The sequence below is a fragment of the Salmo salar genome, chromosome ssa26 (genome assembly GCF_905237065.1).
Source record: "Salmo salar chromosome ssa26, Ssal_v3.1, whole genome shotgun sequence".
Classification (NCBI taxonomy): domain Eukaryota; kingdom Metazoa; phylum Chordata; class Actinopteri; order Salmoniformes; family Salmonidae; genus Salmo; species Salmo salar.
Window position 1 is genome coordinate 52,064,120 of NC_059467.1, and position 9,882 is coordinate 52,074,001.

A 9,882-nucleotide genomic window follows, 5' to 3' on the forward strand; every position below is an offset into this window, starting at 1 on the left:
GTAATACCCTGTATATAGCCTCCACATTGACTCTGTACCGTAACACCCTGTATATAGCCTCCACATTGACTCTGTACCGTAACACCCTGTATATAGCCTCCACATGTTATTTTAGTGCTGCTCTTTAATTACTTGTTACTTTTATTTCTTAGCACCTGTTGTATTCAGCATTTCACTGTAAGGTCTACTACACCTGTTGTATTCAGCATTTCACTGTGAGGTCTACTACACCTAATGTATTAAGCATTTCACTGTGAGGTCTACTACACCTGTTGTATTCAGCATTTCACTGTGAGGTCTACTACACCTGTTGTATTCAGCATTTCACTGTGAGGTCTACTACACCTGTTGTATTCAGCATTTCACTGTGAGGTCTACTACACCTGTTGTATTCAGCATTTCACTGTGAGGTCTACTACACCTGTTGTATTCAGCATTTCACTGTGAGGTCAGAGTTGTAAGATGGCTGACTGTCCCCATAGAACCCTCAGAGTTGTAAGATGGCTGACTGTCCCCATAGAACCCTCAGAGTTGGAAGATGGCTGACTGTCCCCATAGAACCCCTCAGAGTTGTAAGATGGCTGACTGTCCCCATAGAACCCTTCAGAGTTGTAAGATGGCTGACTGTCCCCATAGAACCCTTCAGAGTTGTAAGATGGCTGACTGTCCCCATAGAACCCCTCAGAGTTGTAAGATGGCTGACTGTCCCCATAGAACCCCTCAGAGTTGTAAGATGGCTGACTGTCCCCATAGAACCCCTCAGAGTTGTAAGATGGCTGACTGTCCCCATAGAACCCCTCAGAGTTGTAAGATGGCTGACTGTCCCCATAGAACCCCTCAGAGTTGTAAGATGGCTGACTGTCCCCATAGAACCCCTCAGAGTTGTAAGATGGCTGACTGTCCCCATAGAACCCTTCAGAGTTGTAAGATGGCTGACTGTCCACATAGAACCCTTCAGAGTTGTAAGATGGCTGACTGTCCCCATAGAACCCTTCAGAGTTGTAAGATGGCTGACTGTCCCCATAGAACCCTTCAGAGTTGTAAGATGGCTGACTGTCTCCATAGAACCCTTCAGAGTTGTACGATGGCTGACTGTCCCCATAGAACCCTTCAGAGTTGTAAGATGGCTGACTGTCCCCATAGAACCCTTCAGAGTTGTAAGATGGCTGACTGTCCCCATAGAACCCTTCAGAGTTGTAAGATGGCTGACTGTCCCCATAGAACCCTTCAGAGTTGTAAGATGGCTGACTGTCCCCATAGAACCCTTCAGAGTTGTAAGATGGCTGACTGTCCCCATAGAACCCCTCAGAGTTGTAAGATGGCTGACTGTCCCCATAGAACCCCTCAGAGTTGTAAGATGGCTGACTGTCCCCATAGAACCCCTCAGAGTTGTAAGATGGCTGACTGTCCCCATAGAACCCTTCAGAGTTGTAAGATGGCTGACTGTCCCCATAGAACCCCTCAGAGTTGTAAGATGGCTGACTGTCCCCATAGAACCCCTCAGAGTTGTAAGATGGCTGACTGTCCCCATAGAACCCCTCAGAGTTGTAAGATGGCTGACTGTCCCCATAGAACCCTTCAGAGTTGTAAGATGGCTGACTGTCCCCATAGAACCCTTCAGAGTTGTAAGATGGCTGACTGTCCCCATAGAACCCTTCAGAGTTGTAAGATGGCTGACTGTCCCCACAGAACCCTTCAGAGTTGTAAGATGGCTGACTGTCCCCACAGAACCCTTCAGAGTTGTAAGATGGCTGACTGTCCCCATAGAACCCTTCAGAGTTGTAAGATGGCTGACTGTCCCCACAGAACCCTTCAGAGTTGTAAGATGGCTGACTGTCCCCACAGAACCCTTCAGAGTTGTAAGATGGCTGACTGTCCCCATAGAACCCTTCAGAGTTGTAAGATGGCTGACTGTCCCCATAGAACCCCTCAGAGTTGTAAGATGGCTGACTGTCCCCATAGAACCCTTCAGAGTTGTAAGATGGCTGACTGTCCCCACAGAACCCTTCAGAGTTGTAAGATGGCTGACTGTCCCCATAGAACCCTTCAGAGTTGTAAGATGGCTGACTGTCCCCATAGAACCCTTCAGAGTTGTAAGATGGCTGACTGTCCCCATAGAACCCCTCAGAGTTGTAAGATGGCTGACTGTCCCCATAGAACCCTTCAGAGTTGTAAGATGGCTGACTGTCCCCACAGAACCCTTCAGAGTTGTAAGATGGCTGACTGTCCCCATAGAACCCTTCAGAGTTGTAAGATGGCTGACTGTCCCCATAGAACCCCTCAGAGTTGTAAGATGGCTGACTGTCCCCATAGAACCCTTCAGAGTTGTAAGATGGCTGACTGTCCCCATAGAACCCCTCAGAGTTGTAAGATGGCTGACTGTCCCCATAGAACCCCTCAGAGTTGTAAGATGGCTGACTGTCCCCATAGAACCCTTCAGAGTTGTAAGATGGCTGACTGTCCCCATAGAACCCTTCAGAGTTGTAAGATGGCTGACTGTCCCCATAGAACCCTTCAGAGTTGTAAGATGGCTGACTGTCCCCACAGAACCCTTCAGAGTTGTAAGATGGCTGACTGTCCCCATAGAACCCTTCAGAGTTGTAAGATGGCTGACTGTCCCCATAGAACCCTTCAGAGTTGTAAGATGGCTGACTGTCCCCATAGAACCCCTCAGAGTTGTAAGATGGCTGACTGTCCCCATAGAACCCTTCAGAGTTGTAAGATGGCTGACTGTCCCCACAGAACCCTTCAGAGTTGTAAGATGGCTGACTGTCCCCATAGAACCCTTCAGAGTTGTAAGATGGCTGACTGTCCCCATAGAACCCCTCAGAGTTGTAAGATGGCTGACTGTCCCCATAGAACCCCTCAGAGTTGTAAGATGGCTGACTGTCCCCATAGAACCCCTCAGAGTTGTAAGATGGCTGACTGTCCCCATAGAACCCTTCAGAGTTGTAAGATGGCTGACTGTCCCCATAGAACCCTTCAGAGTTGTAAGATGGCTGACTGTCCCCATAGAACCCCTCAGAGTTGTAAGATGGCTGACTGTCCCCATAGAACCCCTCAGAGTTGTAAGATGGCTGACTGTCCCCATAGAACCCCTCAGAGTTGTAAGATGGCTGACTGTCCCCATAGAACCCTTCAGAGTTGTAAGATGGCTGACTGTCCCCACAGAACCCTTCAGAGTTGTAAGATGGCTGACTGTCCCCATAGAACCCTTCAGAGTTGTAAGATGGCTGACTGTCCCCATAGAACCCTTCAGAGTTGTAAGATGGCTGACTGTCCCCATAGAACCCTTCAGAGTTGTAAGATGGCTGACTGTCCCCATAGAACCCTTCAGAGTTGTAAGATGGCTGACTGTTGGTTCCTCTCCTTGTTCGGCGTCGCCGGTCTTCTAGCCATCATCGATCCACTTTTCATTTTCCATTTGTTTTGTCTTGTCTTCCCACACACCTGGTTTCAATTCCCTCATTACATGTTGTGTATTTAACCCTCTGTTCCCCCCATGTCCTTGTCCAGACTTGTTTATTGTAAGTGCTTTGTGTTTATTCTGGTGCGCGACGGGTTTTGTACCCATTGATTGTTTGTTGTGGATTTTCCAGTGGTTTTATGTAATAAACTGCTCCGTTGTAAGCCAGTTTTGGCTCTCCTGCGCCTCACTTCCCTGCTACCAGTACGCTTCCCTTACAGGCTGACTGTGTGGGACGGGGCAGACTGATCAGGCAGTAATAGAATATGAATACAGGGTCTATTAGAAATAGGCAGGTGTCTGTCAAAACCACGAGGTTGTCTATTAACACCCTCTCTCACACACAGACAACACACACACTCACACAGACAACACACACACACACAACACAACACAACAACACACAACAACACACACTCTCCAGCTGTTAGAGAGAGGAGAGCTGGGCCCTAAACCACACAGCAACAACCGGCTAAAACAAAGAGAGAATGTTGGTCCATATTCTGTTCTGGTCAGAGGCACTAAATAGACAGATTATTTGTCTGTCTCTGCCTTAACATGAAGCGATGCTGGTTATGCCAGCCAGTCAGTCAGTCATTCAGCCAGTCAGCCAGCCAGACAGCCAGTCAGTCAGTTTACCAGCCACTCAGCCAGTCAGCTCGCCAGCCAGTTAGTCAGTCAGTTAGCCAGTCAGTCAGCCAGTCAGTCAGTTTACCAGCCAGTCAGCCAGCCAGTTTGACCACAGACAATATACGTATATATATATAGATGCTGGTGTCTTCCAGTGGGCTGCTAACTGAGACAGAGAGAACATGATGCTGGTGTCTTTCAGTGGGCTGCTAACTGAGACAGAGAGAACGTGATGCTGGTGTCTTTCAGTGGGCTGCTAACTGAGACAGAGAGAACGTGATGCTGGTGTCTTTCAGTGGGCTGCTAACTGAGACAGAGAGAACGTGATGCTGGTGTCTTCCAGGGGGCTGCTAACTGAGACAGAGAGAACGTGATGCTGGTGTCTTCCAGTGGGCTGCTAATTGTGACAGAGAGAACGTGATGCTGGTGTCTTTCAGGGGGCTGCTAACTGAGACAGAGAGAACGTGATGCTGGTGTCTTCCAGTGGGCTGCTAACTGTGACAGAGAGAACGTGATGCTGGTGTCTTTCAGTGGGCTGCTAACTGAGACAGAGAGAACGTGATGCTGGTGTCTTCCAGTGGGCTGCTAACTGTGACAGAGAGAACGTGATGCTGGTGTCTTTCAGTGGGCTGCTAACTGAGACAGAGAGAACGTGATGCTGGTGTCTTTCAGTGGGCTGCTAACTGTGACAGAGAGAACGTGATGCTGGTGTCTTCCAGTGGGCTGCTAACTGAGACAGAGAGAACGTGATGCTGGTGTCTTCCAGTGGGCTGCTAACTGAGACAGAGAGAACGTGATGCTGGTGTCTTTCAGTGGGCTGCTAACTGAGACAGAGAGAACGTGATGCTGGTGTCTTCCAGTGGGCTGCTAACTGAGACAGAGAGAACGTGATGCTGGTGTCTTCCAGTGGGCTGCTAACTGAGACAGAGAGAACGTGATGCTGGTGTCTTTCAGTGGGCTGCTAACTGAGACAGAGAGAACGTGATGCTGGTGTCTTTCAGTGGGCTGCTAACTGAGACAGAGAGAACGTGATGCTGGTGTCTTCCAGTGGGCTGCTAACTGAGACAGAGAGAACGTGATGCTGGTGTCTTCCAGTGGGCTGCTAACTGAGACAGAGAGAACGTGATGCTGGTGTCTTTCAGTGGGCTGCTAACTGAGACAGAGAGAACGTGATGCTGGTGTCTTCCAGTGGGCTGCTAACTGAGACAGAGAGAACGTGATGCTGGTGTCTTCCAGTGGGCTGCTAACTGAGACAGAGAGAACGTGATGCTGGTGTCTTTCAGTGGGCTGCTAACTGAGACAGAGAGAACGTGATGCTGGTGTCTTTCAGTGGGCTGCTAACTGAGACAGAGAGAACGTGATGCTGGTGTCTTCCAGTGGGCTGCTAACTGAGACAGAGAGAACGTGATGCTGGTGTCTTCCAGTGGGCTGCTAACTGAGACAGAGAGAACGTGATGCTGGTGTCTTTCAGTGGGCTGCTAACTGAGACAGAGAGAACGTGATGCTGGTGTCTTCCAGTGGGCTGCTAACTGAGACAGAGAGAACGTGATGCTGGTGTCTTCCAGTGGGCTGCTAACTGTGACGGAGAGAACGTGATGCTGGTGTCTTCCAGTGGGCTGCTAACTGTGACGGAGAGAACGTGATGCTGGTGTCTTCCAGTGGGCTGCTAACTGTGACAGAGAGAACGTGATGCTGGTGTCTTCCAGTGGGCTGGTTAGCGTAGAAGGGGTTTCACTCTCATACCAAACCCCTCCCCTTAATCTACTTAGGCCCTAAAACCCCAAACTGGCTGAATTAACGGCAATTAAAAACTATACTGTAACATGCTGACCACACCGTCCGCGTTGCGTGCTCGAGCGTTGCTAAATTAATGTACACATACATGTTATTCAATCATTGCACCCCACACTGCTCGGCACGCCAACGAGCGTCTGCGTTGCCAGGCGCTAAATAGAACTCGATTATATTTGTGACGCTGAACACGCTGCAAGTCCCGCCTCTCCCATCTCCTCATTGGTTGTTAGGAGCATATACCCACGTGCCATCTCCTCATTGGCTTTTAGAAGCATATACCCACGTGCCATCTCCTCATTGGCTTTTAGAAGCATATACCCACGTGCCATCTCCTCATTGGCTTTTAGAAGCATATACCCACGTGCCATCTCCTCATTGGCTTTTAGAAGCATATACCCACGTGCCATCTCCTCATCGGCTTTTAGAAGCATATACCCACGTGCCATCTCCTCATTGGCTTTTAGAAGCATATACCCACGTGCCATCTCCTCATTGGCTTTTAGAAGCATATACCCACGTGGGTGATTGAAAGATGAACTGAGGTCGGTTGGGGTAATGCACCTTATTATGAAAATTAGTTGTCAATCGCCATATAAAGTCCATAGAAGAAGAAGAAGCCTGGAAGGAGAAGAGATGACTAGAAACGATTTGGTTGACTGTTTTATTTGTGGATTAATAGTCAGAGTAGAGGACCTTGTGCATTTCAGGTATAATAACAACTCAATGTTTATATCCTACCGGAGACACCTGAAACCCCACCTCTTTAAGGAATACCTAGGATAGGATAAAGTAATCCTTCTAACCCCCCCCCCTAAAAGATTTAGATGCACTATTGTAAAGTGGTTGTTCCACTGGATATCATAAGGTGAATGCACCAATTTGTAAGTCGCTCTGGATAAGAGCGTCTGCTAAATTACTTAAATGTAAATGTAAATGTAAATCCTAAGACAAATTAGCTAGAAACTGCAAGCTAGCTAGCTAAATAGGACAAATTAGCTAGCAACTGCAAGCTAACTAGCTAAATAGGACAAATTAGCTAGCAACTGCAAGCTAACTAGCTAAATAGGACAAATTAGCTAGCAACTGCAAGCTAACTAGCTAAATAGGACAAATTAGCTAGCAACTGCAAGCTGGCTAACTAAATAGGACAAATTAGCTAACAACTGCAAGCTAGCTAGCTAAATAGCACAAATTAGCTAGCAACAGCAAGTTAGCTAGCTAAATAGGACAAATTAGCTAGCAACTGCAAGCTGGCTAACTAAATAGGACAAATTAGCTAGCAACTGCAAGCTGGCTAACTAAATAGGACAAATTAGCTAACAACTGCAAGCTAGCTAGCTAAATAGCACAAATTAGCTAGCAACAGCAAGTTAGCTAGCTAAATAGGACAAATTAGCTAGCAACTGCAAGCTGGCTAACTAAATAGGACAAATTAGCTAGCAACAGCAAGCTAGCTAACTAAATAGGACAAATTAGCTAGCAACAGCAAGCTAGCTAACTAAATAGGACAAATTAGCTAGCAACAGCAAGCTGGCTAACTAAATTGCCATAAATGTTTAATGCTTTTCGACCTGTCCCCAAATTAATATAGTTGGTTCAGAGGTTGTTTTGATATTTCAACTCGCGTGTCCTGATCGTGTTTGGTGTGGAGGGGGATATCAAAATCAATTTGCGGACGACGGACGCGCGGTTTGGGCATGATGTTAGAAATCCCAGTGAAGAAGTGACTCCTACATATACCACCTGCTTGTCAGACCTTCCTGCGCTGTAATAAGCTGTAATAAAGTTGAAATCTAACCAAGAGACAGACCGATCTAGAACTGGTATACAGTGGAATAATGTAGCTTAGTAAGACTGATGAGGGAGTGCTGTTGAATGACTTGCCTCTCAGGTTTGCCATCTGGAATCCTGTGTCAGATTTAGCCAGTAGAAGGGTTATTTAGTCCATGTAAACACAGTATTGTCTGTTACCCTACACCCCAGACAATGCTGCTGGTTTACTACAATAGTTGACAAATCCTGATCTTCCCCAGGCTGCTCTCTGGTGTTACTGACTTTCTTGCTGTGTACTCAGTCAGACATGTTGAAACACTCCCCAGTAGATTAATGACTGGCAGGCAGGCAGGCTGGCAGGCAGGCTGGCAGGCTGGCTGTAGGACCGGCTGGCCCATCCCATGGGGGTGTACGACAGACCTGGGTTCAGAAACTATTTGAAATCTTTTTAAATACTTTTATCGTTTGATCTAGCATGCCTAGAGTGCCATATCGATGGAGTTTGCAGTTTTGGGACTTCTCTATTGGCTCATTAAGCCAGGCAAGCTCAATCAAGCACATATAACCTATTATAACTCATTTGAAATAGTATTTGAACCTGGCAGGCCCAGCCCAGGGTGTAGGTGTGGTGCTCAGGCCTGCTCTGCTGACGTGATGTCATGTCCTGTGTTTACTCTGGGTGATAAGACAGTACATCCTGTCAGGTCCTGTGTTTACTCTGGGTGATAAGACAGTACATCCTGTCAGGTCCTGTGTTTACTCTGGGTGATAAGACAGTACAGCCTGTCAGGTCCTGTGTTTACTCTGGGTGATAAGACAGTACATCCTGTCAGGTCCTGTGTTTACTCTGGGTGATAAGACAGTACATCCTGTCAGGTCCTGTGTTTACTCTGGGTGATAAGACAGTACAGCCTGTCAGGTCCTGTGTTTACTCTGGGTGATAAGACAGTACATCCTGTCAGGTTCTGTGTTTACTCTGGGTGATAAGACAGTACAGCCTGTCAGGTCCTGTGTTTACTCTGGGTGATAAGACAGTACATCCTGTCAGGTCCTGTGTTTACTCTGGGTGATAAGACAGTACATCCTGTCAGGTCCTGTGTTTACTCTGGGTGATAAGACAGTACATCCTGTCAGGTCCTGTGTTTACTCTGGGTGATAAGACAGTACATCCTGTCAGGTCCTGTGTTTACTCTGGGTGATAAGACAGTACATCCTGTCAGGTCCTGTGTTTACTCTGGGTGATAAAGAGAGTACAGAGTCATGGGTGACTGGGAGGGAAGGCTACCCTTACTACCCTCTACCCTCATTAACCACAAGTGAAATATTAGATAATGTGACCCCTTGAGATGAAAAATAGTCACTGGAAATTAACCAACCATACATTATCAATTAACCAACCATACATTATCAATTAACCAACCATACATTATCAATTAACCAACCATACATTATCAATTAACCAACCACACATGATCAATTAACCAACCACACATTATCAATTAACCAACCATAATAAACCGTATAAACCCCGTGTACTAATCCTGTGTATAAACCCCGTGTATAAATCCTGTGTATAAACCCTGTGTATAAACCCTGTGTATAAACCCTGTGTGTAAACCCCGTGTGTAAACCCCTGTGTATAAACCCTGTGTATAAACCCCGTGTATAAACCCCGTGTGTAAACCCTGTGTGTAAACCCCGTGTGTAAACCCCGTGTATAAATCCTGTGTATAAACCCAGTGTATAAACCCTACATTTTTACATTTTTGACATTTTAGTCATTTAGCAGACGCTCTTTTCCAGAGCGACTTACAGTCGTGAATGCATACATTTCATGCATTATTTTATTTTATTTTTTATTTTTTTTGTACTGGCCCCCCGTGGGAATCGAACCCACAACCCTGGCGTTGTAAACACCATGCTCTACCAACTGAGCCACAGGGAAGACCCTAGGATAAGAGCAGACAGTATATGGACAGACTGAGACCACTTTAAAACAGCACAGATTATATATGTGCGTAATTCCAGTCCATATTCAGTATATTCAGAAAGTATTCAGACCCCTTGACTTTTTCCCACATTTTGTTACGTTACAGCCTTATTCTATAAAATTGATTAAATATGTATTTTTTTTCCCCCTCATCGATCTACACACAAAAACACCCATTATAACAAAAAGCCAAAACCATTTTAACGAAAGTCTAATGTTTGAACCCGGT

The 9,882-nt window shown here is 46.5% G+C and overlaps 1 non-coding gene across 1 annotated transcript; it reads right to left on the minus strand.

The window, feature by feature from the left end:
- Positions 1-9,535: 9,535 nt before the first annotated feature.
- trnav-uac (transfer RNA valine (anticodon UAC)) lies at positions 9,536-9,611 on the minus strand. The gene has a single exon. It is a non-coding gene; the product is annotated as a tRNA-Val (tRNA).
- Positions 9,612-9,882: the final 271 nt, after the last annotated feature.